The 25,627-nt window shown below is 37.9% G+C and overlaps 1 protein-coding gene across 1 annotated transcript in view; it reads right to left on the bottom strand.

The window, feature by feature from the left end:
* GREB1 (growth regulating estrogen receptor binding 1) overlaps positions 1-25,627 on the bottom strand; it is a 3,935,532-nt gene that overhangs the window by 1,461,763 nt on the left and 2,448,142 nt on the right. The gene's annotated exons all lie outside the window — the stretch shown is intronic.

Here is a 25,627-nt window from a genome sequence, read left to right on the forward strand (position 1 = left end):
TGGACTTCCATGATGGCTGCACGCTGATCAAAAGCTTAATTAAGCTCTCCCAATGTGAAAAAAGGAACTGATAGGTAAGGGCTAGTAACTCTGCTAGTTTTAGTTAATTCAGTTACTATCTAGTAAGTACACTACCTGGATGCCAGCTAAGAAGAAACTTAGAAACCTGAAAGAAAATAAACCAGAAAAAGTGAGGAGAAACTACTGACTGAGAAGAATCCTGCAGCTGTTCAGCAAAAAGCTGTTCAAGCTACAGCTTTGGTGCAAGACATGGCTACCACTATATCAAATCTACTCAGAGGTGGTTAAAATAAACAAAACATTGAAGGAGTAGATCAATTCACATAAAAAAGGCTGGAAAAATGGAAGAAGCTTTAAACAGCTTTTCATATGAACTGATAAAACTGCAAAAATCAGAGGTCAGAATGAAGAAAAGGCTGGTTGAGTATGAGAGCAAAGCACACAGGAAAAAAACTGAGATTTTCTGTTGCACTAAAGAAACTGGAAGGAACAGACTTTTTTAATTTTATGAAAGCACAAATAAGCAACTGGACTGACATTCTACAGCAGGATTGGTTAACCGAAAGGGCACATTATGTGTATGCTAAATATGGCTGTGAGCAAGCAGCAAGACCTATATTAGTTAAATTGCAATCAAACCAGTAGAAAGAGTTGATCCTAATAAAATTTTGGCAGAAGGACAAAGTATTAAAATTGGAGAGAAAGTATGTGGTACTCACTATATACCAGGCAGAAGAGAAGCAAATTTATTGCCAGGAATCTGAGAATGCTGAAAGGTAGCTGTGAGATTCAAGCTGCTGTATCCACCTGTCTTCAGAATATTTTTACCAAGAGGATCAAAGTCAGTTTCTGATGCAGAACATGTTAAGGAGGCAATGCAAAAGCTTGTCCAACAAAAAGTGAGTCTTCAAACAGAATGGGACACTGCTTCTCATTCTTCTGATAATAAAGCTCATTAAGAGACTTTGTCAGTGAAACCTTTTCCAATGTTCCAAAAGAAAAAAACCTGACAGAAAAAAAAAAACAGGAGTTGACTAGAACTGGGAGTTTCCTGGACTTGAACCAGAATCTGGTGTTCAAGATGGAAATAAACAGGAAGAACAGCAACACTGAAATTAGTGAATAAATGTGAGATTATAAAGCATTAATCACATTTGTGAAACATGACTTTACAAGAAAAAGTGGAAAGATTGGACTTTTATTGATTCTGTTAAAACATGGAGTCGGAAAAGTGTGTACCCCACTTCATGTCATTAATGTTTTGAAGGACATTAAAAGGAAAGAAAAAATGTAACTAAGTAAGTCAATTGCTGTTCTTAACAGTATTTGTATAACATGTTCATGATATAATTTACAAGTTATATAGTAATTGTATGTGATAAAGATACTAAAGTAAACTTTTCTTTTTTAGTTTTAAGAACTATAGGCATGACAATGTAAAAAGAAAAGAAAGGTTGGACAAAAGTATGTTTAAGTCAATATGCTATAATCCTGGGTTGTTGAGGTAGGGGATGGGGTGTAAAAATGCACAAATTATAATGTATGTAGAGGTGATATGCTTCATCTTAATTTTGCACAGGTAAATGTCTGGATTAAGGTCTTTGGCTTAATCTAATAACAAGCTTTTTGTGCAAGTAAATAAGAGACCAATGAATGTAATGAAAAATTTTCCTTCAGCAAATAAATGTTAAGTTTGAGAAGTCTACAGCTGAGGGCAACTGTAAACTTCATTTTTAGTTTTCCGTGTTGATAAGCTGACTGGCATGCAATTAAAACCAGAGCACTTTTTTAGGGCTAAAAATTAAAGTTTTCTGAAAGCATACAAGCTGTTGTCCACATATGAGGGGAATAAAGATAAGAAATGAATACTCAGCAATTAGTGTAAGTAAGAGCAGGCTGTAACATGCATCTTAGCATTGATAATCTTAACGTTAGGTTATGTTATGCCTGCGTGTGCAGCTACCCAATTTTGGACAATTGTTCCTATCTGGAGGAATAACGTTCATAATGTGATGATGTACATAGTTTTAAGTTAATAGATTATGAGTGTGTTCTGTTTTTTTTTTTTTTGAGGGTTTTCATTAAACAAAAAGTCATGCAAAATGTGACACAGGTACAAACAGAGATGACAAGAAAACAACTGTGTAAAATATCAACCTGCCAAACATTAGAAGGTGCAGGTAACACAAAAACTGGAACTAGAGCTGTCATAATGTCTATATTATTATGGAATATTAACTGTCACAGAGGTATAGGCAAAAAGGAAAAGAGTATTGAATTACATTAAAAATGAACAGTGTGAATGGCAATGCTACAGGAGACATGTTTGGAAAGAAATTATCATGTGAATTCGATAAAGAAAGGAACACAAGAGGGATATTCATCACAATATCAGGGACATAGGAAAATGGAAGTACTTACACCGATTGCTAGAAGAGCTGCAATAGTGACAGAAGAGGGGAAAATATAATTATGGCAGAATTGTGGAAGTAAGGAACTACCACCAAGGGAGACGGATTACTCTGGCATGTACCTATATTCTACCTCAAACTGCTACTGTGGAGCTTAATAAAGTTTTGGGAGAAATAATCAGCTTTCAACAGGGAATATTACTTATAGTTGGGGACTGGAATTTGAATTGCAACAGTGACAATTTGTATGGTGGAAACTAGAAGAGAAAATATAATAAGAGGGTACGTTTCTGAAGAAATTTATGAAACTATTTGGTATGGAAGATGTGAATTCTGTACAATAATTCTAAGAGGTACAATAACCAGGCTCGGCTAAACATAAACTGTATTTCACAGGAACATGTGCATTTAATTGAAAGTTTTGATAAGCATCCAGTAACTATTTTAGATCATAATCTAATAGTAATGATAATAAACATGCAGAGTAATAAAAGTAAAAATGAGACACTGGCACTTCACCACCTACCTGTTAAACATAGAGGAATTTCATGAATGGGTATTGGAAATTATTCGAGTTATTAGGGAAGACAGAAATTTATTCAAAAGTTACAGCTAATGAGTTGGATAAAATGAAAGCTGAGTTTAAAAATATGGTAGAAATAAAAGAAAAGGAGATACGGTTAAGAAGTAGAAGTAAAGGAATTACTTAGGCTGACAAAGATTAAAGTATTGTAGAATAAGGGGAGCCATAACTGCAGAGTGCTATACAGAAAATAAGGGAATATCTGGATAATATGCATGACTTTAGAAAGATTGTTGTTAAGGAACTGTTTTTTGATAATAACTCCCAAAATACAAAAACTTTTAGCATAATGACTTGGGCAACAGAAAATAGAAGGGGTTGTTGCCAAACTTAGGGAGCCTATAACAAGAAAAAACAACCCGAGATCCTTTAAAGGTATAACACAAATTTCAGAAATTTTATGTAAATTTGTATAAATCATAGGAATGTGGAACTTAAGAAAGAGCACAAATGGAAATATTTATGGAAGACTCAAGTACGCCAATTATAGAGGTAGATGAGGCTCAACTATTAACAGTTAAGAAAGGAGGAGATGGGACAAAAACGGTGAAGTACAATCAATCTGCAGAAAAGCCTCAAGGAAAAGATGGTATTCCTGTGGAAGTTTGGAAGCTAGGGAAGAAAGTGATAAAGATCTGGAAGGTAAGGTTTGTTTAACAGTATTTTAGAAGGAGGGGAAGCACTAGCATCCTGGAAGAAAGCTGTGATGGCTGTAATACCCAAAAATGGTAAAGACCCATCAGACCCAGCTATATATAGACCCTTTTCAATTTTAAACCTATATTACAAAATGTTTGTCTATAACAGCTAAAAGAACAGCAAAGTTGCCAAAACTGATAGAAATGGATGAATGTGGTTTTGCAAACATTCCTTTCTGGCAACTTGTGCCTGAACAGAGGAACCAGGCAGGGGTGTCCTCTTCCCATTTGCTATTTGCTTTACATTTAGAGCCATTGGCAAAGAAAATAAGTGACTCAGAAATTCAAGGATATAATTGTTACGGAAATCAAGAAAAGTTGGCTTTATTTGCAGACAGTATTATTTGTACCTGATAAAACCACAAAAAGGAAATCTCAATGTTGTAGACCATCTTAAGATGAGACCATTTCAAGTCTTTTCGGGATATAAAATTACTGGATATAACACAAAACGCTATACCTGTAAACTATGTACCCACACATGAACTGGTTCAACAATACCTATATTTATGAGGACACAATAAAATGAAGTATTTAGGAATATGGGTTAAAAAGGATTATGTTGTGGCAGCAAAGGATATATGGGAAGAGACTAAACAAAAGATAACACAAAAACTGAGAAACTGGAAGTTTGGTTTAGCTTTTATTAATGGATAAGGATAGCAAGATGCAAGCAGTGAAAATGTTTTTAGTCCCTTTAGTTTTACATATAGGCTAGGCATATTTTAATTAACCAGACGAAAAGTTGTGGACAATAATTAACAAAAAGTTGAAGGATTTTATCTAGGAGGGGAAAAAGACATGGGTTAAGTGGAATAAACTGATACTTCCAATAGAACAAGAAGGTTTAGGATTACCTGATTTGAAGGGCTACATTAGAGCTTCACAGTTGACGATCATATACATAATCCAATTCAAAATGGAAAGGGATGACGAAGAAGTGGGGGGAGTCAAAAATGAGAGAGTGGGATTTTGGATGCAGATCCTTAAGGAAAACAACAGCCATACAGAATATTATATTTATAAAGTAGCAGAAAGTATTCTAAGATCTAAGCCAACATGAGAAAAGAGAAATGAGATTTTAATGTAGGGAAGGCTGCAATTAGGTGTACAAAGAATAGGCAAGTGGGGGCTCAAATTTACTGGAGGAAATTGGCAAAGAAACCGTTACTGGGAGCAAATAAGAAGAGAGAGAAAGGTGGTAGAATGAGAAGAAGCTATTTGGACTGTAGGCTAGAAACTGCTTTCCCTATCAGGGACTGATATTTGATTATATGAAAAGAGAAAGATGGGGAGCCCTAAATGAAAGGCCTGGTAGAGTTATTAATTGAATCTAGAACAGAAGTTGCTGTCAAAAAGGGATAATTAGTAGGGTATATAAAATACTCCATGGTAACCATAGGGATCAGTCAGAGGAGGTCAGAAAGAACTGGGAGGAGAGACTGAATAAGCAATTCATATGGAAATAATAAGAGGACATGTGTATGGCTCCCAAATATGCAACAAAGTCTAAAGATTTAGAATGTTAGTGTTTGCATAAATAGTTTTTTATAGCCCGAGTAGACTCCAAAGAATTTTTCCACTGATATATGGCAAATTTTGGAGGGGTGATGGGGAAGAAAGAGGTAACTGGGAACATATACTTTGGGAGTGTAATGAGTTGGCAGACTTACAGTAGTCTGTCAGAAATATTGGGTAAGCAAATGTGTGTAACTAAAAAAACTATTTTTTCAGCTGTGATATAGGATCTGAATTGCCTAGAGATAGTAAGGCCTTTTTAAGTTTAATTCTGGTGGCAGCCAAAAAAGCAAATGTTAAAAAAATGGAAATCAAAGTCTACATCAACTGTATTTGAAATACAGAATATTGTAACAAAGCTAAAATAAATGGAAGTGAGAACTTTAGAAAGGGGTAGAAGCAAATTACATAGAAAAAAACAGAAATTGTGGAAATGTATTATGCAGAACAATGTTTTGGAGGAGAAGTAAGGTTTAAAGGAAGGCAGGAAAGTACAGTTGTGTACCTACCATAAATGTAGATGTTCGAGTGTATTCACTGTTGCAGTCATTACACTTGGGTTATCCTGCTGTCAGGCTACCGCAGTCGGCCTGAATTCCAAAGTCCTGGTCCGGCGTCGGTTGCTGTCACCTCTTCCCTGACGTCAGTGCGCCAGGGGTATAAAAGATGCAGCAGACTCCATTTTCTTCAGTTTTTCTTGCCCCAGATGTCAGGTGCCCCCAAAAGGGCAGGCTAAAAAAACATTGCTTATAAAAGCATGCACTAAAATAAACCATACCTTCATCTACAAGCAAATACACCACATAGGTTGTATAGAATAGAGACGTACAGATAAGTCCCAGCAAAGAAAGGGGGATGGTGGGTGGGTAACCTGGACTGCAACCATGAATACACTAACATCTACATTTATGGTAGGTATACAACTGTACTATGTTCATCGTGTTTCACTGTTGCAGTCATTACACTTGGTTTGAATCCCAAAGCTGAGGTTGGGCGGCTGGGTCTAAATAGAATTAGGAGTGGCTATAAGGCCCTGCAGAACTGCAGTGGCAAAGCCTGCTCTGGATTTAGAGTAAAGTGGTAAGTGGTAGTGCTTAGTAAAAGTGTGCACTGAAGTCCAACTTGCAGCCTCCAAAATATCCTTGGTTGGTACTCCTCTGAGGAAGGCTGCTGAGGTGGCTGCTGCCCTGGTAGAATGAAGTCTAATGCCCTTAAGCACTAATTTGCCATGTTGTGAATAGCAGAAACAAATGCAGTGTCCTATCCATTTTGAAATAGTCTGCATTGAGATGGCCTTTCCTTGTGATCCTGCAGCATATGCCACTAAAAATTGCTCAGACTTTCTGAAAGCCTTAGTTTTGTCCAAGTGGAAGCGTAGCTGTCTGTGTATGTCCAAAGAATGCAGAAGTCTCTCCCCTTTATTCTGTGGGTTTGGGTAAAAAGTAGGCAAATGAATGGTTTGGTTAAGAGCCACACTGGACACTACCTTAGGCATAAATGTTGGGTTTGTCCTTAGAGAAACCCTGTCCAGATGGAAGATAATAAAAGGTTCCACAGCCATTAATGCCTGTAACTCTGATACTCTTCTTGCTGAAGTTATGGCCAGGAGCAGAGCTGTTTTCCATGATAAGAATTTAAACTCAGCTGTATTGGCTGGCTCAAAAGGAGGCAGTGTGAGTTTTTCCAAGACAAAATTGAGGTCCCATCCAGGTATTGGTGCTCTCCTTGGAGGTCTTATGTTTTTGGCCCCCCTGAGGTACTGCCTAAGCAATGGATTTGAAAAAATAGGTGGGTCCATATTGTAATGAGCTGAAATGGCAGAGGCATGGATCTTAGTTGATGAGAAGGATAGGCCTTTGTCCAGCATCTCAGTTAGATATTGTAAAATCTGAGGAATATTTGGAACAAGCGTGTCAATTCCTTGTGTCTGGTTCCAAGCACAGAATCTCTTCCATTTTTCTGTATAACATTTTCTGGTGCTGGGCCTCCTGGCCTCCAAAATAACATCCATAACCGCTTTAGAGAGAGGTGTATTGTGAATGGTTACCCTATCCGCCATGCAGCTAGATTTAGGGTTCTGAGTTGGCTGTGCAGGATCGGATTGTTTTGTTGGGTCAGTAAATGAGGAATTTGAGGCAATGTCCAGGCTGGGCCTTAAGACAAGCTCCTTAGGATTGGGTACCAGTGCTGGCGTGGCCAATCCAGGGCAATCAGTATCATTTGTGGCTTCTCTTGTCTGACCTTTAGGAGTACCTTGGGGAGGAGAGGCAGTGGAGGAAAGGCATATATTGTAAGGTTGTTCCAGCTGAATGACAAAGCATCCACTTTCCATTCTTGCTTGTGATAGGTCCTTGTGCAGAATATCTGAAGTTGGCAGTTGTGAGGGGAGGCAAAAAGATCTATGTCTGGGCATCCCCATTTCCTTGTTATCATGTTGAAGATTTGTGGATCTAGTTTCCACTTGTGAGGATCCATAAGGTTTCTGCTTAGTTCATCTGCCAGAGTATTTGTTTTTCCTGGCAGGAATTGTGCTTGCAGGTGTACTTGGTAAGTCAATGCTGTGTTCCACAAAATCATGGCTTGTCTGCAGAGGGGGTAGGAATGTGTGCCCCCCTGCTTGTTTATGTACCACATGACTGTGGTGTTGTCCGTCTTTATCAGCAGCTGTCCTGGATGAAGTAGGTCCTTGAAGGCTGTCAGGGCACTTTGTACAGCTAGCATCTCTTTTTGATTGATGTGAAGATGCCTTTGGTTTGCGGGCCATGTGCCCTGAATATATTTTCCTGCCATGTGGGCCCCCCAGGCATAATCTGATGCATCTGTTGTTAGTGTTTGCCTGGCTTGTGGGTAAAGTGAATGGCTGTCCCTTGTTGTGGTGACAGGCCTGTGCCCACCATCGAAACTCCTGTTGCAGGCAGGGAATGAGTGAAATTAATGATTCCAGGCTGTGGCAATGCTGAGTCCAAACACTTTTTAGATACCATTGTAGTTTCCTCATATGCAGTCTTGCACATGGAATTAGCAGAATGCAGGATGCCATGTAGCCCAGAGCCTGCAGAATTTTTCTTGCAGATAACTGGGTCTTTGTTGCCATGCTTTTGAAGTAAGAAGTCAGTTGCCTTTGTTTGTCTGGAGTGAGATAAGCCATCTGGGCAGCTGTATTTAAGCTTGCACCCAGGAATATTATCTCTTGAGAGGGCACTAGTTTTAATTTCTTTTCATTTACTGTGTATCCTAGGCAAATTAGTAATCTTTTTACAAACGCCAGATGCTTTAGTAGAATGTCTCTGGTCTCTGCTTGAATAAGGCAGTCATCCAAGTAGGGATATATATGAATTCCTCTTTGTCTGCAAAATGCAATTACTGGTGCCAGGCATTTTGTGAATACCCTGGGCGCAGTAGATAAGCCAAAGGGCAGTGTTGGTAGTGCATTGAGCCAGCTATGAATCTGAGGTATCTTCTGCAAGATTGTCTGATTGGGACATGCAGGTATGCCTCTTTGAGGTCCAAAGTTGCAAGCCAAGCCTTCTTGCCCAGCATGGGCAGAAGCTGCTGCAGAGTCAACATTTTGAATTTCGGAATCTCCAGAAAAGTATTTAGACAGGTCCAGAATTGGTCTCCATGCTTTGTCCTTTCTTGGTACTAAGATAATTCTTGAGTAAAATCCTTGTCCCTTCTCTTGTTGTGGCACTGGCTGAATAGCCCTTATGTCCATGAGAGATGAAACTTGTTTTTGTGCCTCTGCCCATTGATTGTGTGGCAGGTCTGGCATACCTTTTGCCTTTGGAAGGGTGTGAAAGTGGAACCTGTAGCCCTGAGAGACTATATTTAAGACCCATTTGTCCTGGGTGATCATGTGCCAATTTTGTGAAAAAAGTGCTAGCTTTCCCCCTAGGGGTGCTGCCAAAAGATAAATGCTTGGCATTGGTAGAGGGAAGTCATTGGGACTGTTTCCTAAACAGCTGTGATTTGTCTTCTCCGCTTTTGGAGGTAGAAGCACCCCATTGTTTGGGCCTGTGTGAGCCCTGGGGCTGTTGTCTGCCTCTTGGGCATCTGTATCTGCATCTTTGTGGCCTGTCAGACACGGGAAAGGACCAATTCTTAGAAGGCCAGTTCCTGCTAAATCTGGGTGGCTGTACCTGTAAGAAATCCTTTACTGTCTGCATAGATTTAGCTTTATCCTCCATTTTCTTCAACACCTCTTCTGCCTTAATATCAAACAAAGTATCATGCTGTAATGGATCATCAATAATTTTGCTTTAACATGATCAGACAGAGTCTGTTCCTTTAACCAAGCATGCCTTCTAATGACAGAACCTGTTACAGCGGCCCTGCAAGAGGCCTCCAATGAATCATAACCACATTGCAAAGTATGCTTTCCCACTTGTTCAGCTGCACGCAATAAATCCTGCATTTCCTTGTTCTCAGAACATTCAGAATTTGTCAACATTTTCTGTTTAAGCAGAGACATTATACTGCTGATATTTAAGCATATGAAGACATTATACTGCTGATATTTAAGCATATGAAACTAACAATTTAAAGCCCTTACAGCCAAGGTAGCAGAAGTGTAAACTTTTTTTCCCCCATCTGTCCAGTGCCCTTGAATCTCTATCTGAGGGGACAGGGTTTTTTGCAGTAGCGGCCTTGACCCCTTTGGGACCCTGAGAAATAGTTTCTGGGTCAGCAGCAGGGTTTCTGTATAGAAATTTATGAGAATCTGGAACCCTGTAGTATCTGTCTGGCTTAACAGGTGCAGGAGATAGTCGGGAGACAGACCGGACTCTGAAAATGCATCATCTACAATGTCTAGAACAGGTGGAATATCATCTTTTATACCCCTGGCACACTGACGTCAGGGAAGCGGCGACAGCAACCAACGCCGGACCAGGACTTTGGAATTCAGGCCGACTGCGGGTAACTTGCCAGCAGGATAACCCAAGTGTAATGACTGCAACAGTGAAACACGATGAACATCTGATCAACTTATGTAAAGCTGAATTGATGATATATATATATATATATATATATATATATATATATATATATATATATATACATATACACACACACAAAAGAATGCATAATGCTTGCAACTGGGAATGTGTTAACATGGCTTGTTTTCTTTTATATGAATACATGCTAGCCTATGTCTTAAAGTGGTAATTCAATAAAAGTGTTGAAAATAAAAAAAACAAGTTCTTATATAAAAAAAAACAGCCTCTGCATATACCATACAAACAAGAATCTAAATCTCTCAGCCTATAGCAAATGCTCATTTTCTGCCTGCCTAATTATATTGTTCAATGAAGCACTTAAAAACTAACCCAAACAGTAAAAGACACAGTGGACATATTATTAGTACTACCGGATTAGAGCACTGATATACAAGGACCTTTTCAGAGTCAGCTGAGGAGCACTGGCTGGTTAAATAATTAACTTGCTCACAGTCACACAGCAGGTAAATGGAAGCTGAGGGAATCATATCATGCACCAATGGAAACAGCTTAACTGCTCATAGCCCTAATCCTCTGCACTAATAACTATATTTGTTATTTTGGAAGATGGAGGCGCATTCCAATTTTCAGGCCTCATTTACCTTTGCAAAGGATGTCCCTATTTTTGGAGGTATCCCTATTTTTATGCTTGATTTACCCTTTAACACAATTATCTGAATCTCCCTCATCACGTGTGTCTTCCGCAGCTGTCTAGTACACAGAAAATCACATCACATGCCCAACATACTAGTGGCAACAAAAATTTAAAGAAATGGGGCACACATCTTACATCTCCCATTTCTGAACAAAATACACGTTCTTGTGTAGTTGAGTGTTGCAATATAGTTCAATAAAATCTACTGATTTTACACTATCTCTTTGACAATACATTTATATTGTTCCATCATATTTGTCACTATATTTCTACATAGTATTCAACATTCCTACTGAAAGTGAGAAGAGCCGTATGCTATTTGGTATTCCAATTTTATGCTAATTAGATGCTCACATTTTAGCTGGATGTTCCTACTTTTCAGGGACCTTTGTTCCCATTTTCAATGTCTGCAGGTTGACAGGTACGAATCTGAAATGCCTAGACATAGTCAAGCCTAAGTTTAATGCTATTGGCTACCCAAAAACAATTACTAGAAAATGTAAATCAAAATGTAAACCACGTGTAATTAAAGTACTGAATTTTGTAAAAAAGATACAAAAAACTGGAGGTGGGATTTTTAGAAAAGGGAAGGCGCAAATTACATAGAAATAAATGGAATTTGTGTGAAGAATACATGCAAAATAATGTTCAAAAGTAGGAGTGAAATTTTAAGGGAAGGGAAGACACGAGCAATTCATGTAATGTCGGAATGAATGAATGATAACTGTTAAAATAAATTGTATACAGAATGCAGAAGACTAATAAAATGATTACAATGGCTTGCTTTATTTTCTATAACTGCATGTCTGCAAATGCCATTAAAAAATTGTGTGAATTTAATAAATGTGATTAAAAATCATATTATCCCCTAATCTATTTGGGTTCCCACAGATAAAAGATACAACCAAGATACATAAACAAAGAAACAAAGACTCCATGTTAGTCTGGATTCTTGCAAACAAACCAAATAACATAAATTTCTGTGGCTGCTTTGCTGACAGTATCAATAATCATCTATCAACTTGTGCTGCTATAAACCATCCCAACATATGTAAACAGGCAGCCTACAAACAGATGCACAATAAAAAATAATTGAATTCAAGCAACTCCATTATCAAACTCTACAACTGGACTATCCTAAAGACCAGGATACTAAATGATGCTGTAAACCATTTCAATAATACTTTTCTAAACAGACTCAATAGCTGTGCATTATTCAGAATTAACAGAGTCAGATCAAACCCTTTAGCCTGGTTAACAAAATAAACCAGGCAAATAGTTATTTAAAGAGACAAAGCATGGAAAATATGGTCCAAAAACAAAACCCAGTCCAACTATCAACACTTTAGATAAATAAGAAATCTTGCAAAAAAAGTTTAATAAACAACAAATCCCAACTAGCACCATAAAAATACATACAGAAACTCAAACCAACAATCCAGCAGACAGCCTACCAACACAGTACCTGAAACTCACTTCTGAAGCTCTAGCCTTCCCTGTTTCTATACTGATCCATAACAGTAAACCAAGTCACAGTCATCTAGAAGAAATCTTTCACAACTCCACTCCAGAAAACAATTACCACACAACTCCCTGAAGTATCCTGTAGCAAACGAAATAAGTGAAATCACCAGAAGCAACTAGTCAGGATACACCACGAGAACACCTTTTCCAATAAAGAACTTTATTCCAATGAATGAATAAAAATGAATAAGCGCTTTCGCTTGCTGCTAGCAAGCTTCTTCAGATACAATTACTTGTGTACATACAGGGTTTATATACTAAAACAGTATCAGCTGATCAGATCATTACACACTTCATTATACAATTAAAACATTAATTAAGTGCATAATTAAGCTGAATGATTCATTAACCTATTCATGGCCAAACACTGCAAACAGTGGTTCAATCACAAGCCAAAACAAAACAACTTCAACCACTGTTGTAGCTATATAATGCTTACTAATAAATCTTGAAACGGGTCACTGTGTAGTGATGTGCTAACGCAATATTCCATCCATTATTAAAAACTCATCATGTTTACTATTATTAAAATTATTAAAACTTTAGAGCATGATACAATTAAAATCAATCAAAATAAAAATCAAAACAAATAAATGAATAAATAAATGAATAAAATTGATTCAGCTTCATCCGATGGTGCAAAATAAATAAACCTATATATATAAAAATGTATATATGTATATATACATATACATGACTCTTAACTAAGTCAACCGCCATGAATAGGTTAATGAATCATTCAGCTTAATTATGCACTTAATTAATGTTTTAATTGTATAATGAAGTGTGTAATGATCTGATCAGCTGATACTGTTTTAGTATATAAACCCTGTATGTACACAAGTAATTGTATCTGAAGAAGCTTGCTAGCAGCAAGCGAAAGCGCTTATTCATTTTTATTCATTCATTGGAATAAAGTTCTTTATTGGAAAAGGTGTTCTCGTGGTGTATCCTGACTAGTTGCTTCTGGTGATTTCACTGATTTCGTTTGCTACAGGATACTTCAGGGAGTTGTGCGGTAATTGTTTTCTGTTTTCTGGAGCTCCTTCTGTTTGTTGCTGCCTCTTCCACGCTATGGAGAACACCATTGTCGAACTGGACTACAACCCGACTCACAGGATGAGTCCGCCAGGGATTGAAGCTTTCTTGCCCAGCAAAGGTAATCCTCTGCTACACACAGATTTTCCTGAGTTGAATATCAACGTGCCGACTCCGAATGCCTCTGAGAACATGAATGATTTTTTTCTGTTGTTAAGAGAACTTGAGAATAACTTATACAAATTTCAGAGAATGTCATGGCAAAGAAAACATCTACAGGCATGCCTTAATTTCAAGGTTATCCCGAGAGGCATGCGCGTCCTGTGCATGCCTACTTATGGACAAAAATATCCAGACCTCCTCAAAAAATGGCAAGATTTAAACCTAGAATTAAGCAACAAATACATCCAATTGTTGCTTGACTATTTTGAGCCTATAGAGAACGAACTGCAGAGCGAAATCGATGCAGCATATAGTGTTATTGTGGAGAAGTTTAATTCTGAGACATGCAACAGGAAATTAAATGACATTTCACTACAAATTAAATTGTATGGAGAAAAGCTAAGAGGCATAAAACAGAAAAAGCTGATGAGAGATGTACAAGATTTCTGAATGGGCAACATATTCGTATGGGAGAGAAATAATGAGAATCAGGTGAACCGGAATGAACGAGTGCCTCACCAGCAACAGAGGAAGCAGGATGTGGGCGGAGTAGGACGCTCCAATTTGGCGCCAACAGAACGGGCTTTGAACAACTCCATAGAACCTAGCAGTGACAGCAGAGAAATCCTCACAGCTAACACTGAGGAGCTTACACCGCCACCGAATCAAATGGCTTTCAAACCCATTGACGATTCTGTTAGAACTGGCACGATTAGAAAAAATTATATAACCCATACCAGGAATATGGAGGCTCCTTTTCCAATCAGGACACACCCGAATACCAGGGGGAGATCAGCAAGTCGAGGTCCGAGAAAACGGAAGTCCTCAACAAGCAGGTACGACACCAACAGCAAAAGGAACTGGAATTGACTTTGTTGGTTTTCAATTTTTCTAAATATAAGTTATCTACTTCTGATGTATCGCTACTTAACAAAGGACTGAACTATGTACCATCTCAATATAGTAGATTATCTGACACTCTTGTAGATTTGAGGATGTTTGCTAGAAAAGTAGCGTTGAGACTGTTTTTTAAAAATCAATCAGACTCAGCAGGCATAACAGAGAATGTGTTTAAGCCTAGGAGCACTTTTTCACCAACACTGCCAACAGATGTTGAATGTTTTGTGAAATGTTGTGAAAAGGACTTTTATACATTATATGCGGAGAAACACGTTAGGAATAGGTTTTTTAATCTTGATAGAGCAGAATATGAATCGTTGAAACTTTTGAAAGGCAACAGGAACATAGTCATTACTAATGCCGACAAGGGTGGGGGGGGGTAGTGGTGCTTGATAGACATGAATATGTACAGAACATAGAAAGCACCCTACAATCAAACACTACTTATCAAGAATTGACACTCGAGGGTGTTATGAAAATAATTAATATAGTCAATGAAGGGTTATATGACACTTTAATGTGTCGACAAGTGAGTAAGGAGATGTTTGATTTTCTGTACATTAAAGAACCTCTAGTACCTGTTTTGAAAGGTCTGCCCAAGATCCACAAAGAAGTAGAACCGGTACCCATGAGGCCAATAGTATCTGGCAGACTATGGGCCACTTACAACATTTCGGTCTTCATAGAAAAAATGTTGAGGCCGATAGTGAATACTATAAACACTATCCTTAGAGATACGCAACATCTGTTAAAGGACTTAGCTTCCTCTGACTCTCTGGATAGGACCTATGGGAAATTACTTTTGGTAACCTTAGATGTCCGTGACTTATTCACATGTATCCCCAATGATTATGGAACGCAGGCAGTGAGAGAAACCTTGGTGTTGAATAGTAAGTTTTCTAGGAATAGGCAGATATTAATTAACCAGTTATTAGAATTAGTAGTAGAATGCAATGTGTTTACATTTCACAACAAATACTATCTACAAACATGGGGTGTCGCCATGGGCACCCCTTGTGCCAATTCTTACGCAAACCTGGTACTACACCACTGGGAGCAGGCACATGTGTTTAACAGCAGTTGGATGAAAAAGATACGCATCTATAGGAGGTTCGTAGATGATGTGATTTTGGCATGGGATGGGACTATTCAGGAATTGGACAGCTTTGTGGAATATCTAGAAACTACTACCACATTCCTAAAATTCACCTATGAATACTCCTATAGGGAGATTAACTTTTTAGATTTAACCTTATTTTATGACATAAATGATAAATTGTCGTATAGACTTTTCAGAAAAACCTGTTGGAGGAATGCTCTCTTGGAATACAGTAGCATGCATCCGAGATACATGTTTACAGGTATAATGAAAGGACAATTCTCGAGGCTCACTAGGCTATGTAATGACACAGAAACTTTATGTAATGAAGCTGACTATTTGGAAAAGATGTTTGTAGCCAGAGGGTATAAAAGCAACACAGTGAAAGATATGAGGAATCATGTTATACCTGATGGGAACAGACATACCATTGTGAGGGGGAATAAGAAGAGACCCAATGAAATCAAAAAGATACAGTCTCCCACTCTGTATAAACAGAATACAAAAATCAATTATATACTGAAATATACTAATGATATATATGAAATCAAGAAGATTATTAATAGACATTGGAACCTTCTTGGGATCAATGATGATACAAGGGAAATAGTAGGTGGTAGACCCAGTTTTGTTTTCAAGACATGTGACAACTTGAAAACTATATTCTCCTACAACTCAAATGACACGCCTCCTACAGAGGAAAGAAAACTTAACAAGACAGGAACTTTTCCATGCAATCATTGTAGTATGTGTCAATACATTAATTCCACTCAGGAATATGTACACCCTGATGGACACTTCCACTTCACACCTAGGAGTTATACGAATTGTGATACCATGAATTTGGTCTACATGGCCAACTGCGAGTTATGCTCAGCGTTCTATGTTGGCCTCACTAAGAGGAAACTAAGAGAGCGCATATACAACCATACCTATGACATACGCAGACAAAATGAGCTCAATGCGTTAGCCAAGCACATCAGTTCTAACCCAACGCACAGATTTAGATTCAGGGTATTACAGAACATCAAAATTAGCCCGAGGTTGGGTGACAATGAGAGAGCTTTAGCTAAATTAGAGATGGATTGGATATTTAGATCCGGAGCACATAGAGCTCCGGGTATAAATAATTATGTTTCCATAAAACCATTTCTAGAATAATAGAGGAATTGGGACTAATAGAATCAGAGCAATTGAGTCTATTTGACAGTATTTAGGTTTTGAGTATATATACAATTTTTTTGACATCTTTGAGATATTCATAGCTCTTATAAATAATACACAAAAAGGATCTGCTTTGGATTCCCCTCCTCACTATGAGAAAATAGCGTCAGGATCATGGGTATGTGTATATTTTAGTTTTTTAGTTATTTTCTCTACAGAACATACACAGCATCATGTGGTAAGACATTTTAATAGTGAAGTGAGAGTATATTATACGTCCTTAGATCTTATTTTAGAATGTGTATCAAATAATACACAAAAGGATCTGCTTTGGACTCCCTCCCCCATTATGAGGAAATAGTGTTAGGAACATGGGCATGCGTATATTTTAGTTTTTATTTTCACTACAGAACATACACAGCATCATGTGGTAAGGTATTCCAATAGTGTAGTGGGAGTATAATATACGCTCTTAGATTTTATTTCAGAACGAGTATTAAATAACAATATCTGAGTCTATTCTTAAGAAACTCAAGGCTGTCAATTTCAAGCTTGCGGCCTTATGTACTTTTCACATGTGGATTTTTTAGGCGCATTAGACTGTGATTTACACTTAACAGTATGATGAATTATTTTATTTGATATTTATTATATTTATTACACTTCATAGCACATGACACTTTCATAACCATAGACGTTATGCAACATGGATCGGATGCATTTTAGTTTCCTTCTATGCACTAGGTTCATCCAGCTGCTAGTAGTTATGACAGTCTGTACCAACAGCAGTCACTGGGCCGATTGCTAGATGTTCAGAGAAAATGTTTTTCCGGTCTATACAGGAATACACAGGAGTGTTAGTGCAGATGCAGTTCGCTTAGTTGGGTCAACAGCTGATGACACAATACCATGGTATTTATTGCATCTTATTTTACTTTACGGATTATTAATTTACTGCATATTATTTTATTATTTTTTCATCGCACTTTATTCTGTTTGCAGTGTTTGCTTCAGATCCATCAGATAGACCTGTATTCTAAGTATCATCATTTAATACTTGTAACAAGCTAAAGCTCTGAGATGATGCACCAAGTGACATTCACTGATGCGTTACAATAAGACATTATTCTGCGTTAGACAAAGGATGAGGTTGACTTAGTTAAGAGTCATGTATATGTATATATACATATATACATTTTTATATATATAGGTTTATTTATTTTGCACCATCGGATGAAGCTGAATCAATTTTATTCATTTATTTATTCATTTATTTGTTTTGATTTTTATTTTGATTGATTTTAATTGTATCATGCTCTAAAGTTTTAATAATTTTAATAATAGTAAACATGCTGAGTTTTTAATAATGGATGGAATATTGCGTTAGCACATCACTACACAGTGACCCGTTTCAAGATTTATTAGTAAGCATTATATAGCTACAACAGTGGTTGAAGTTGTTTTGTTTTGGCTTGTGATTGAACCACTGTTTGCAGTGTTTGGCCATGAATAGGTTAATGAATCATTCAGCTTAATTATGCACTTAATTAATGTTTTAATTGTATAATGAAGTGTGTAATGATCTGATCAGCTGATACTGTTTTAGTATATAAACCCTGTATGTACACATGTAATTGTATCTGAAGAAGCTTGCTAGCAGCAAGCGAAAGCGCTTATTCATTTTTATTCATTCACTGGAATAAAGTTCTTTATTGGAAAAGGTGTTCTCGTGGTGTATCCTGACTAGTTGCTTCTGGTGACAACTCCACTCCACAAAGGTGAAAATTCAACTGGTGTATCCAGCTAGACTTGTAGCTATACTACCACCACTTTCAAAAATTAGAAAAAGTAACCACTACCAGCTCCTCAAATATCTTACCCAAAATAATCATCTCTCCATGACCCAACATGGCTTATTAGCTTTACTAATGCCGTCAACCACAAAAAAAATAATGGCAACCTAGTATCAGACTCTTCTTGGATCTGTCAAAGGCCTTTGACACAATTTCCTATCAAAACTGTCTCAGCAAACTCTACTCCCTACATCTAAACAAATCATCGTTCACCTGTTTTTATAGCTACTTCACAAAAAAGCAACAAATCAGTAAAGCAGAAAAAAAATCTCCTCTTTCCTCCCAGTCACAGTTGGGGTCCTACAAGAATTAATAATGGGATGACTTCTAATTAATACATTTGTAAACAAACTCAATAACACAAACAAGAAAATACAGTTCAGTATACAGATTTTACAACCCTCATCTGCTCTGCCCCAACACTAGAAATCATCCAGGAAATCACTCAATAGTCTTTCTCAGCTGTCACATCTTGGCTAGGCACTGCCAATCTACTCCTAAATGCAAAAAAGGCTAAACTAATGTTCTTTATACCAAAACAATTTAATACTCAAAAACACAATATCATATTGTCTCATCTGACAAGACAAAAAACTGAAACTTTAACAGAAGCCAGAATACTCCTAGATGACAAACTCAAATATGACTGACATACTCTCCAAACTATCAAAAATACACACAAACTAGTATCCACAAGAAAATCCACAGCAGCCACCTACCTACCCATCTCTATTGTGTATCATATATCTTCATTAATCTCAACAATACCCTCAAGACCAAACTTGATGCAAGCTATAATAAAAATGCAAGATTCGCTACAGTCATCTCATAAAACCCACCACTGTACAGCCTTAAAGGACCTAAACTTGCAAGAACTCCCAAATCAGTTACACTCATCTCACTACTGCTGAGAAACTTATCTGCAAGCCAGATACTTGCCCCTCTCTAAAAAAAAAAAAATATTACTATAATACAGAAAAAACACAATACCACACACCAATAACAAATCTCTTCTAGCTGTACATAATTAAAAAAACTCTGCCATAAACTCACTTTATTCTCACTATGCCTCAAAACTGTGGAATTTCATCCCACTAGAGTTAAAGCTTACAGAAAACAACAGATGCTTTAAAAGTTTGCTAAAACAGCATATGCAAGACATTTGGCTCTGCTCTTGCTATACACCCAGATAATTTCCAATCCAGAAGAAAATACCAGCTGCAATAACTCTGACAAAACAGTAGCTGCTCTGTACTAAATTCCCATATGTTGATCATTACATTTCCTTCTATCTGCTACTGTAAACACTTAACTATCTACTTCTACTTAATCCTCGTTCCTCTCATTGTGCTACTAATTTCATCCGAAACGTGAGTCTGTGTCTTCCCTTGATTTTCTTTGTATCTCTGTCTGCTACAACCATGCACAGGCGACCTCTTATTTTCTCATGTTCCTACAGTCACAAATTATATGATGCAAAGTTAGCATTAATAATCTGTTACAACTAATTATGTATGCAAACATGTCTATGTAACCAAGATGAAACTATTATATATGTCAGACTTTCCTGGTCAACAAAAATAAATAAGTAAATAAATAAATAAATACATTAATACATTAATGACCATGAGGGGGTTGTCCTCTGAAGCAAACAAATGTATCCTTCCAGCTTCTCACTTCTACACTATAGTCTGAAAAGCATCCAGTACATCTGTTATTAATGTAGCCTATCCAAGGACCAGATCATGTGTTTTTTCTGGTTAAACAGATGGTCTGACAGTGAAGACCTTATTTCCAGCTACCTTGCATATTATCATGGCCACTCTGTAAAGTGAGTAATTGTGCCTTCCTCTTGGCTATTGATCTCTGCCACTACTTTCCTGGTACCCTGGTGGAGCAGATCTACTAAATGAGCTCATGCTCAAGTCTCATATGCTCACTGCCACCTGCTCAACAATACAACAATCAGAACATGCAAAGCACAACACAAAAGTTTTGCTATATATGTGTAAATATATATATATATATATATATATATATATATATATATATATATATATACACACACACACATACTTGTACGTAAATTTACAATTTCCCATTCAGTAATCCAAGCTGTACTTGAATAGGTGCTGGGAAGAATTCTGCTTCATGTGGATAGGAAGCCTGTCCCACAGAATGGCCAGTCTCTGAGACACATACCCATCCCTCCAGCAACCTGTAGGAGACTGAGTATAAGGATACTGTAATACTTTGAGGCAGTCTGCATAGCTCATGTTGCCTACACCATGTATTCTTTTAGTGAGGAACCCCTGTGGACACTCCAGTTGTTGCATATCTCATGCAGTACATGCCTTAGGGGGCATTGTAGTCTGTGACTTGTCTAATGAGGGCTGAGTAAAACAAAACAATTAAATTTTTTAGACCGAGATGCCATACTTTAGCTTAAAAGTTGTGTACATAAAAAGGCTTCCTTAAAACAGCACATACATGATAGTCAATGGCCAAGTTACTGTCTACATGAGTTCCCAAATCCCTGACCATTCGCTCTACTGTGAGTGGTGTATTATCAATGTGGTAATTTGAAGTGTGGCTGCAACTATTATGCACTTCTTGGCACTGAGTTTTAGACCATGACTGACACCAATTATTAGTCAGTGTCAGGCCTTCTTGGATGGTATTTGTGACTTGGGGAAGATTCAATGACTGAACCTAGTTTACAATCAACTGCGAACTTGGTCAGCCAGAAGCCTTTGACACTAGCCTTAACTTCAGAAAAGGAGATGTCAAAAAGGAGCCAACCCAGCACTGAGTCCTGAAGGATTGCAATAATGACTGTCTTTTTTTTGGTGGTAGATTCCCATATACTGTCTTCCTGGGTGCTACCTGTGAACTAGCAGGCTATCCAGAAGATGACTTAGGGGTTTATACCTAACTTAGGGCACTTATCTACAATGCAAGAGTGAGGGTGTTGTGCTGAATGCCTTGGCCAGGGCAAGGTAGGCAGTGTGCAACATTCTGCCCATGTTCACTGGGTTAATGACCTTCTTGAAAACGTCCACCAGTTTGAGTAGGTGTGACCTGCCCTTGATGAATCCAGACTGAGTTGGATCTAGTATCTAAATGTTTCCTATGTTATTTATTAAATTCATAATTATTTTTTGCATGGCTTTACATATGAGACTACTGAAGCTTACAGACTAATAGTTTCCTGGGTCAGGGGATGGCCTGTCCTTGTGCAGAGGGATAACAGTTGCAGTTCTCCATTTGTTAAACATGAAGCCTGTTTGGAGGCTATGGTTAGTCATTCTAGTGGGGCCCAATAGGTCATGCCTCGTGCCATTAATGAGGCATCTAGAGATATTATCAAGTCCCCTCCATGCAGTGTTTTTCACCTTGGAAAATGCTTTGAGAACCTTCTACCTAGTGATTGCTGTGAGAGTAATGGTTTGGGGTATTTGTTGAGTGGTGTCTGAGGTGAAGGGGGGGGGGTAAAACTGCAGTTGAATTTATTGGCCAGTAGACTTGCTATATCATCTAGCTCACTATAACTGGCTCCATTTACAATTAGTTTGCCATACTGTTGTGTATTGCCTTGAAGTAGAGTACCCCTGGATTTTTTTACATTTGAAGCCCTGGAAGGAGGGCCAAAAAAACTGAGGCTGACAAGCAACTTACAGCTTTTGAGAAAACTCTGGCTGTGGTGGTGGAGCTTTGGAAATCAGAGTGAAGAATTGATGTAAATGGATGGCTCTTCCTGCAGCTGGAACACAATGCAAGCTGTGGACAGGCTTGACTTTTGGACTGAGATCCTTTAGGCTGGTAAGGCAGAGGAAGTTGTACGTCAGTGACTTCTTCATCTTCTCCTCTAAGGGTAGCTTGCATAAAGTAACAGTCAAGTTAAAACGTAGACATAGATCCATAATGTGCATAGGTCAGCAAACAAAGTAGCTAAACATATGTGAAGACCTGAGTATAGTGGGGAGGCCGCATAACAGCAGGATAAACAATAAGGGTATAGACTGTGCCACAGATCTTTGGAAGTGTCTATGGTCTTTGCATATGGGACTGAGCAGATAGCTGTTTTTCATTTCCAGGGCAACTAAGAGGGCATCCTTGAGTAGTAAGGGCATGAAGTTCCACAGCATGACCATCTTGAACTTCTTGAGAAAAAGGAACCTATTTAAGCTGGACAGGACTATGACAGGTCTCGTGGGTCCAATCCATTTTTTACAATAGCCTTAAGTAGGACCATTTACCTTCCTCCTTCACTGAGGATGCCTTATATGTCCTATGTCCTCACAAATTAGAAGAGGTTCTAAATTGGGAGGCCAAGTCTGAAACAGTTGTACACCTGGGTGAGGGAAATGTCTAGGAAGGGAAAGAAGGGAAGCTCCTGAATTCTATCATATAACGTGTAGACATAACTTCACATACCCAAAGTTCTAGGTTAGACCAAAAACATATTTTCTTGAAAAAGGAGACTCTGCTACCAAGGATGTCAGGAAAAGGTGAGATGGATGGGGATTCGTTAGTTAGCATTGCTCATTTCCTTTATTACTGGGCAGACCTAGATACTGTCCCCTTGCTTTGCTACCTGCTGTGGTCCCTTCCACCTCTCAAAGACTTCTGCCTCTTTTCAAATGTTCTGTTATGCTTGTACTTGTCTTAATCTACTTTCTATAGGATGGCCATTGTTTGGTGATGTAATTTCTTCTTTACTATCAGATGGGGAAAGCTGTTTTTCAAACAGAAGTGTGTTGTATTTTTCTAGCAGCAGCTTAAAAATATCCTGGAAAGGAGGGTCAAACGACAGATCATTGTCTAAGGGCACACTGAACAAATATCTCCTCACATTCTTGGGTGGACTTAAATTCTGAGGTAGCAATAATATGCTTAGGCAAAAGCAGCTGCCAGTAAAGAGAACATCCAAGGATCAGAAGTCAATATTTGCTATAAAACCAATGGAATGGAAACATTTGTAAACAACAATACCCATACTCGCTACTTTAGAATGTTCAATTAGAAAGGAAAAGAACTTGTTGTGGGTAGGGGGTATAGCAATTTACCCTGGAGAAATCTCTGTCCTTTGTAATGCTTGCAGGGCCTTGCAATGGATGCATGGGAACCACTTTCTAGTTGTGGTGAATTTATCAAACAAACTAAGGCCTGACTGGTTTCTGATATTGAAAGTCCACAGTCTGTCTCTGAAAGTGTTAATGTATGTGGGCCCTCCAGTAAGGCATTTACTCAAACTGTGGGGATGGGCAAGTTTGTAGCTCTCCAGCAAAGACAGGACCATGAAGAAGCAGTACAATTTAGAAATAAGTGGCAGTAACTGTTTGAACTTACTATCCGAGTTAGGGTCCAGTGATGTACTGCAATACTATCAGTAGCTTTTAACTGACAATAGTAGGATGTTTTAGACTGCAGTGAAGTTTCAATGAACCTGATTATTCTGACTCCAGAAATATGCAAACGTATAAACATTTTCTTAATTTCCTTTGATAGAGAACTCAGCACAGCTCCTCGTGGTGTCCAGCAGAGTTCCTAGAGCAGCAGAGACCAGAAAAGACAAACTTTCCAGATTCTAAGTATTTTTTTCTGCATTTTCGACTTTTTAAGCCTTTCGATTGCTATTTCTGCCTGTTTTATTCTGCTATTACCTGTTTTTACTGTTTTTAATAGCTTGAATTGTTTATTGCACTTGCTTGTTTAAGTTTTGCTTAAAAGTTAAACAACAGGCTAATACACTCAAGTGTACTAGCTTTTGATAGCATTTAGTCGAAAAACACAGCATTTATTGTATTTTCTGCCTATCTGAAAAAAAACTTGAATAAACAAAACATACTCTTGTTTTCCATACTTTTCTAATAGTTTGTTCCAGTGATCAGATTTTGCTGATCCCTGGGCTTTGTCTTGGTTCCTGTTTTCTCCATTTTCCTTGTTTGGTCAAGGGGTAGTTTCTTTACTCACTAGTGGGAGTAGGGAGTACTGAGCTGCCTGTTTGTCCTCAGAGGAGTGGTTTAAGGCAGTAACTTGTAGTTTATTGGCCATTTTGGGTCATTTCCTGTCTTTTCCAGCCCCTGCTATAAAGCACGCTTTGGCGGGCTTTCTGGCTATAGAGAACTCAGCACAGCTCCTCGTGGTGTCCAGCAGAGTTCCTAGAGCAGCAGAGACCAGAAAAGACAAACTTTCCAGATTCTAAGTATTTTTTTCTGCATTTTCGACTTTTTAAGCCTTTCGATTGCTATTTCTGCCTGTTTTATTCTGCTATTACCTGTTTTACTGTTTTTAATAGCTTGAATTGTTTATTGCACTTGCTTGTTTAAGTTTTGCTTAAAAGTTAAACAACAGGCTAATACACTCAAGTGTACTAGCTTTTGATAGCATTTAGTCGAAAAACACAGCATTTATTGTATTTTCTGCCTATCTGAAAAAAACTTGAAAAAAAACAAAAAAATACTCTTGTTTTCCATACTTTTCTAATAGTTTGTTCCAGTGATCAGATTTTGCTGATCCCTGGGCTTTGTCTTGGTTCCTGTTTTCTCCATTTTCCTTGTTTGGTCAAGGGGTAGTTTCTTTACTCACTAGTGGGAGTAGGGAGTACTGAGCTGCCTGTTTGTCCTCAGAGGAGTGGTTTAAGGCAGTAACTTGTAGTTTATTGGCCATTTTGGGTTATTTCCTGTCTTTTCCAGCCCCCTGCTATAAAGCACGCTTTGGCGGGCTTTTCTGGCTATAGAGAACTCAGCACAGCTCCTCGTGGTGTCCAGCAGAGTTCCTAGAGCAGCAGAGACCAGAAAAGACAAACTTTCCAGATTCTAAGTATTTTTTTCTGCATTTTCGACTTTTTAAGCCTTCGATTGCTATTTCTGCCTGTTTTATTCTGCTATTACCTGTTTTACTGTTTTTAATAGCTTGAATTGTTTATTGCACTTGCTTGTTTAAGTTTTGCTTAAAAGTTAAATAACAGGCTAATACACTCAAGTGTACTAGCTTTTGAT

Source organism: Protopterus annectens, chromosome 1.part1 (assembly GCF_019279795.1).
Source record: "Protopterus annectens isolate FY-2018-M chromosome 1.part1, PAN1.0, whole genome shotgun sequence".
Taxonomy (NCBI): Eukaryota; Metazoa; Chordata; order Ceratodontiformes; family Protopteridae; genus Protopterus; species Protopterus annectens.